The 8459-nt window shown below is 40.1% G+C and overlaps 1 pseudogene; it reads left to right on the forward strand.

The window, feature by feature from the left end:
* On the forward strand, positions 3535 to 4701 carry LOC109839391 (annotated as a pseudogene).

Below are 8459 nucleotides of genomic sequence, written 5' to 3' on the forward strand. Positions count from 1 at the left end.
CTCAGTAGTCGACTACAAGGCATAGTAGTTGACTACACTGTAAACTCAGATTCTGGAATTTTTCTGTTTAGTATTTTGACTATAACTTTCTCATCCGATATCGGAATGAGGTGATTTAAGATTTGTTGGAAATATCTTGAAGAGACCTACAACTTTGGTCTTTTGAGTTTTTCTAGATTCTAATTTCTAAGGGGTGTAAATGAAATGTTTTAAGACTCACTTAATATCTATAAACTCTAATGGCTAACATAGGGGATTTCTATTGTTAACCAACACACTAAGCATGTGTTAGTGTGTTCTAACACTATGTGTGTGCATGTGTGTGAGTGATCAAGGCTTGTACAAATTTCTAAGCAAAGAAAATATAAAATTATATTTTGACAATAAAGTATATCTTCTTCTTTGCTTTATTTTGCCTTGAACCCATCTATGTCTTGAGTATCTCTTTGAATATAATTATTGATATAGCTCTGATACTGCAAAACAAATGTTAGCACATAATACACACAACATATAATATTTGTTATCATCAAAACAAACTAATCTTGGGGTCAAGACAAATGCCTTGCTGAAATCTGGTAAGACAAGGATGGGAGTGGTGGTCAGCTTCTCCTTAATAATTGCAAAACCGGTGTTTGCATCTTCATCCCATTGAAACTTCCCTCTCTTCATAGACTATGTAATGGGTGCTATGATGGAACTAAAATTTCAAATAAACCACCTATAGAATGTAGCAAGATCATGGAAACTGTGAACTTCGCTCACAGTTTTAGGTCGGGGTCATTCACGAATTGCTCACACTTTCCCTTCATCAACCTTGTTATATCTCAAAAAATAGTAAATATTAATCTCCATAGAGAAGTCGATATATGTCTTACGTTATACCTAATCCAACTAATTTAAGACCAAGATAACCTCCGCCTCAGCACGACTAACTCGATTAGCCAACATCTCGCGTAACCGAGTTAAAAAGTGATACTACTTGCCTAAACCCTCAATTGATTCCACAAAACGATTCGACTCGGCCCACTGTTCGGCCAACATCTCGTATAACCGAGTCAAAAATCAGTGTTTCTCGGTCATAGGCCTGAGGAGTCAACAAGATGACAGTTACCTCAAACCCCTTGTCAGCTGACTATTCTCGCATTAACTACCCTGACAACATCATTGTTACTTGAGCCCTCATAGCCTTTATAACTCATCGGACCAAGCCAGCACCAAATACCTGCTGTCATTCCCATAATAAATGACCAGGTGACTCACCTCCTTCAACAACCGACATGTAGCACATATCTATCGACTTAGCTGCCTAGCTGGACTTGGCCCAAGTAACCTTCTTGCCCCTCAGACTCACTATAAAAGGAGCAGTCACTGCATGAGGTAACGCTCTCTAATCTTTGGGACGTAACTAAGAGCTAACTATATATTTCCTCACTCAAGATCATCTACTGACTTGATTTCGGAGGAACAACCAGAGAACTCACCTCCGCCCTCTTACAAGTTCTTTCATGTGCAGGGAAGAATAACATGCCCTAGAACCATTCATCAGAAGGAGTTAGAGGACCCTAATCACTCCACAAACTCTTAGATAACCTCCTGTTTGATAACTGACATCAACAAACTTGTATCCCATAGGCAGAGACAACATATCCCAGGAATAGCAGTTTAAGAAAGCATAAAATTGCACTTCTTCATATTCACATAAAGTTCATTTCCTGCAATACTTGTAAAACCTCCCTCAAAGTGTTCGACATGCTTCGTTTTAGTCTTACTATAAATTAGGATATCATAAAAATAAACAACAACAAATTTATTAATAAATGGCTTCAGAACCTGATTCATAAGCCTTGTCAATGTACTGAATGCATTAGAGATTCTGAGTGGCATGACAAGCCACTCGTGCAGTCCCTCTTTAGTTTTGAAACCCGTCCTCCATTCATCTCCAGGTCTAATTCTAAGTTGATGATAGCCACTCTGAAGACCAAGTTTCGAAAAGACATTAGCACCTTGCAACATGTTATGCATATCATCTAGTCTAGGAATCGGGAATCAATACTTCCCTATGATTTTATTGATAGCCCGACTGTCAACACACATCTGCCAAGCCCTATCCTTCTTAGCCACAAGGAGTGCCAGTACTGTGCATGGGCTCATGCTCTCCCTAATGTATCCCTTTTATAATAAATCATGCACCTGCTCCTGTAAAACCTCATGTTTGGCTAGGCTCATCTTGTAATGGGGAAGATTAGGAAGTGTGGCCCCTATACAAGGTCAATATGATGCTCGATATTTCAAAGTGGCGATAATCTAGCAGGAAGTTCTTCAGGCACGATGTCATGAAATTCCTCCAAAAGGGAATATAGTCGTTCTAGAATGTCACTTGCAGAATCGGTGAGTCCCTTATTCACCACCGTAAACACAAAAGGGGCATACAAAGAATCCTTCTGAAATTCCCTTACTGCACATAACAATACTATAGATTTTCCTTTAATTTTTGGAACAGTACTTTGTCTCGGGGGACACAAGGTAAAATTCACTTTGTCTTTAGTAAACTCTACTATGTTCTCCCTTCCCTTATGGATTGCATCCACATCAATTTTCCACGGTCTCCCCAACATTAAATGACAGGCATCCATTTAAACAATATCACAAATAGCTATATCCTTATATCTGCGAATAGACAAATTAACTATGCTCTGTTCAGTGACCTTGATATCACCCACAGATTTAATCCAGCTGACTTTGTAAGGGGAAGAGTGCTTCTGCATCTGCAACTTTAGCCTATCTACTGCTTCTCGAGATGTTAATTTCTCTTCATCAATTATCATCTCAATCACATGCTGGTTCACCTTGCAACAAGTATGAAAAAGATTATGCCTTTGTGGATCCTCAGCCACCTTTTTTGTTGTCAACATCAACCTGCACACTACACACCTCACGCCCTTCCTCTTCATACACATCATCCGGATTAACTATATGGTGTTCGACCTCAGTTTCAAACTCACCTTCCTCACTGTCCTCCCTTTCAGCCATATTAACTCTACCATGGTTAGGATAATTATTTGAGAGACGCCCAACCTGTTGATACAACAATAGCATTTGTTCCTATGAGTCCAAGCATTAAGATTATTATTCTGTTGGTTTTGTTGAACTCCTATCGGCTGGGTTTTGTTGAACTTCTATCAGCTGGTTCCAAAAATTCTAATTCCCTTGCTTTGCCGAGTACGTCTTATCATCTACACCTTTCTAAACATTTTAGGACCACTCCTGGTTATCAATCTTCTTATACCTTGTATTTTGACCTCGTGACAATTCACCAAATCTCCTGTAATTAGACTGATTTCTATTTGGGTGGGTGAGTTGTGCTTCCACCTTCATGGCACGATTAACTGCTTCATCCACATTATATACAGTTGTTGGAACCGTGATGGAATGTGTTATTACTCCTCTTACTTTCTTTTTGTTCTATAAAGCATTTGATGTTGGAAATCAAGATGGAATGTTAAGGCTCCTTATGCATTGATACAAAGAAACATGGTTATTCTTGGTGTTCAGGGTTTCTCTGCGCTTCCTCGCCACTATTTACAGATTTGTTATGGTTTCTTTGTTTTCTCTATTGTGGGTAATTTGATGAGGGACATACGTCCATTGAAGTACACGAGGTGGTTCCCCTTGCTAATGGTGATGGCCATTACATTCTTGATCGGAGGGAGCTTCGCAATCGATATGTGTGTTGGGAGTTTGATAGTGTTTGCTTGGCACAAGATTGATACGAGGGAGGGCTTCTCCTATGATCTCCAATGCAATGAGGTCTTCATGAAATAAAGCATTCCTCTATGGCTCACCTTTCTCGGATACGTAATCTTCACCATAATCTCGCTCATTATCATCCTCGTGATGTTCCCCGAGGTAAAATGGTACTGTGTCATCATCGCCTACATCCTCGCTCCTATTCTCGGTTTTTGTGATGCTTATGGCACTGGCCTCATAGACATGAATGTGGCCTTCAACTATGGAAAAGTCTCCCTCTTCATTCTCCATTGTAGCTGGCAAAGATTCTTGTGTAGTCACGGGTCTCATAGGTTATGGCCTAATACATTCTGTCATCTCAATCTCCGCTAATTATATGCAGGATTTCAAAACAGGTCATCTAACCCTAACGTCCCGTTGATTGATGCTTGTTAGTCAAGTCATTAGAACCGCGAAGGGATGTGTTATTGCTCCTCTTACTTTCTTTTTGTTCTACAAAGAATTTAACGTTGGAAACCCAGATGGGAATGTTAAGGCTCCTTATGCATTGATATATGGAAACATGGCTATTCTTGGCGTTTAGGGTTTCTTTGCGCTTCCTCGCCACTGTTTGCAGTTTGTTATGGTCTCTTTGGTTTCTCTGTCATGGGTAATTTGATGAGGGACCTACTTTCATTGAAGTATGGGAGGTGGGTCCCCTTGCAAATGGTGATGGCTATTACATTCTTGATCAGAACAAGCTTTGTGATCGATATGTGTGTTGGGAGTTTGATAGTGTTTGCTCAGCACAAGATTGATAGAGGGAGGGCTTCTCTGATGATTCCTGCAGTTGCTTCTGGTTTGATTTTTGGAGACGGGCTTTGGATACTACCATTTTATCTGCTTGCTCTTACAAAGTTTGATAATAGTGTTGATAATAGTGTTAGTAGTGGGATTTTAGTCCCACATTGATTGTGAGAACACACATCACCCTCCTCTACTTGTATAAATATATGTGCACACTTAATATTCAACTCAAGGAAAATTTACCCAAGACTCTTTCTCTCTTACTTTAACATGGTATCAGAGCTAATGTTATTATTTCTCTTCCAATAAAATTTTTTAATGCTTCTGCGTTCTTTTGCCAAATCTTGGCATTGCTGCTTTGCAGCTGTTTAACGCCTTTCTTTGTGTTCCTTTGCCAGATTTTTGGCCTTGCTGCTTTGCGGCCTCTTAACATGTTTTGTGTTCTCGTATTCAAGATCGTTTCTCGATCACAAATTTACAGCATCTCTATTTTGAGACCATCTCTTGGTCTCAAATTTACAGCATCTCTGTTTCAAGACCGTCTCTCAGTCTCAAATTAACGGCATCACCATTTCAAGCCGTCTCTCGGCCTCAAACAAACGATATTGTTGTTTCACAATTAGTAACAGCATCATCGTTTCAATCCATCTCGACGTCTCAACGTCTCAACATCGGTATTAATCCATTATAGGTCTCCGGCGTGAGCATCAAATCCGACCGATTTCGGGCCACCTTGGTCACCGGTTGCTTCTTTTTTTCTCATATTTGACAATCATGTATAACCTTCGGGTTTAAATTTAACATTCGGGTTCTTACATTTTAACCTTTGGGTTTCTACATTAACCTTCGGGTTCTCCTTTAAACATTCGGGTTTCGTTCAATGATTATTATTTTGAACTATGAATTGTTGCTATTATGGGCTCTTCACTGGCTCCTGCTTCTCAGGCTCGGTCTAAGCTCTTTTGCACCTATTGCAAGAAGGAGGGACACTACTTTGAGACATATTTCCAGTTTCATCCTGAGTTACGTTCATCAGGAACTGGTCGTAGTCAGCGATCCTCTCAGTCCCGATCCTTTAGTGCACCAGGATTACCAATCAATATTATGTCATCTACTACTTTAGATCCTACCATTCAAGCTATTGCAGATATTAGCCGTCAAATTGCGGCTCTTCAGCATAACACCTCTCCATCTGCTACAAAACTTTCTGATATTCGCTGTCAAATTGAGGCTCTTCAAGCTATTGCAAATATTAGCCATCAAATTGTGGCTCTTCAGCATACCACCTCTCCATCTGCTGTACAACTCTCTGATATTCGCCATCAAATTGATGCTCTTCAGCATAGAGCCTCTACATCTACTGCACAACTCGCCATCAAATTGATGCTCTTCAGCATAGAGCCTCTACATCTACTGCACAACTCTCTGGTATGCGTCTTGCTGGTTCTTCAGCCAACCCTGCACAACTCTCTGGTATGCGTCTTGCTGGTTCTTCAGCCAACCCTTCGGTCTCTGGTATGAATGATCTTTGGATTTTTGACTATGATTGTTCCTTTCATATGACTCGTAATGCCTCCCTCTTATCTTCTGTCTTCACTTCCTCTTCTCTTCCTCCTATCTACAGGCTATTGGACAACCTTTGTCTATCACTCAGTATGACTCTATCACCCTACAAACTGACCCATCTGGTCGTCTAACTCTTGGCCCCGTCTATGTGGCTCCTCAGTTGTGTTTGAATTTAATTTTTGTTAGCTCCTTATGTATGGATAGCCTACTTATCTCATTTTCTTCTGATACTTGTATTGTGTAGGATCCACAGACGTACAAGACTATTTAGGTCGGTTGTAGGAGACACAAACTATATTTTTTGTAATATCTTCACCTTCCAGAGTCCATACGTCCACGTTCTCTTATTGCTTTTGTAAGTCGAAAATCATGTACCTTGTTTTCCCCAGATTTGTGGCATAGACGACTTGGTCATGTGTCTCATAAAAGGCTAGAACGTCTTATCCAGTCTAGAGCACTTGGTCCCGTATCCTCTCATTCTCATATTGAGTCATGTACTGGTGTTTGTTGGAAAATTTGCAATAAGAAAATAAAAGAATTCTATTTGATTTTTATTCTCTCAATCTTGATTACAATTTGGATTTCCTGATTATAAAAGAGAAGAGAATTGATCTGAATTCTCCCATTTGTTTTAGTCTGGGTTCTTCACGGTGGCGATGGAGTGCCTCTCTCGAATGCTCGCGTCGAGTTTACTCTCCATTGACGATCTGATGTTTCACTTCACTAGAACGATATCTTCTCCTCATAGTTTAACGCTATGGAGAACTTGCAAAGCAAGTTTAAAACTCTGAACGAGTTTAGAAGAACTTGCAGAGCAAGTTTGAAACTCTGAACGAGTTGATAACTCAGAGCGAGTTTAAACTCTTGAAAAAGAGTTGATTTGGACCGAAAAATCGGTTAATAAGCCAAGGGAATGTTCCAAGAATTTTGTTGCTGCAGGAAGCTCGGAGATGATCTGCTGCCGAGAAAATAATCCGAAGAAGTCGATCTCTAGATCTCCAAGATACTCCAAGATCAAAAAGATCTCTTCTTTGCTGCCAAACCGAAGGACCCAAACTCAGTTGCGTTTACTCTTATTTATAGGGGATTAAGGGGTGTAACTGTCCCCTTATATCACTCCTAAGTGGGGTTGAATGGGGTGTAACCGCCCCCTTAAATTGTTCCCCAAATCGTCGGGAAAATGGTTTTGAATTTGTTCGGTTCGTGCTTTGAACGAGTCAAATACCAATCTGGGCGTTCTGGGTCTGAACTTTGCGTTTTAGACTTGAAACGCAGAGTTGGGTTTGTTTTTGGCTGAAAACGTCGTGTTCGCATAGCGTTGTAAATCTAAAATGCAGAGTTGGGACGCAGAGATGAACTTTACGTTTTGGACCTGGGTCGCAGAGTTGGGCTGTGCATGAACTCTGTGTTTTGAGTTTACAAACTCTGCGTCTGGACTTGAATGATGGGGATGACCTCTGTGTTTTCGACTAGAATGCTGGGCATGACCTTTGCGTTTTGACTCTGGAACGCGAGCATGACCTCTGCGTTTTGATTTGAAGAGACCGTCAATTTATAGTCTCTTTTGCTAGAGCGTTAAGAAGACCGTCATCTTGTAATCTTCGTCTTAGCTCCTTGAAAATATGAGAGTCGTCAGATTGTAACTCCCGATATTGATTGTGAAGGTTGTTGATTAGAGCTTTCATCAGTTATTACAAAGATCGTCAGATTGTAACCTTCATCGATCTACGTGAAAGTCTTTAAATTATAGCTTTCTGGAAGCCATCGAATTATAACTTTCATTATCAGTGTTTGATGAGAATTATCTATTTGTTGTGATTTTTAGATAACCTACAACTGGTTGTAAATTGGCTAAATTCACTGCTCTACTATTTCCAACCAGTACATCTGTTTTTACTTCCTTATTTGATTTGGTCCATTCTGATATCTGGAGGCTAACTCCTCTGCCTTCTTCATCTGGCTACTTATATTATGTTAGTTTCATCGATGATTTCTCTCGTTATACATGGGTCTACCTACTTAAAACTCGCTTTGACGTACTTGCTGCTTTTCAAGCCTTCTCTGCGATGATCTTCATTCAATGAAAGCTCATACTAAAAATTTTCGTTCTGACTGTGCCAAAGAGTACCTATCCTCTACCATGCTCTCTATCATGTCCTTTCATGGAACTATCTTTCAATAGTCATGTTCCTACACTCATGAGCAAAATGGTATTGCTGAACGCAAACATCGTCATATTCTTGATACCGCTCGATCCATGCTCATTTCTTACTCTTTGCCTCATCGTTTCTGGGTTGAGGTCATTCTCACTACTACTCATGTCATTAATATCACTCCATCTAGCTCTCTTTCCGGTG

This window comes from Asparagus officinalis, chromosome 4 (assembly GCF_001876935.1).
Source record: "Asparagus officinalis chromosome 4, Aspof.V1, whole genome shotgun sequence".
NCBI classification, from domain to species: domain Eukaryota; kingdom Viridiplantae; phylum Streptophyta; class Magnoliopsida; order Asparagales; family Asparagaceae; genus Asparagus; species Asparagus officinalis.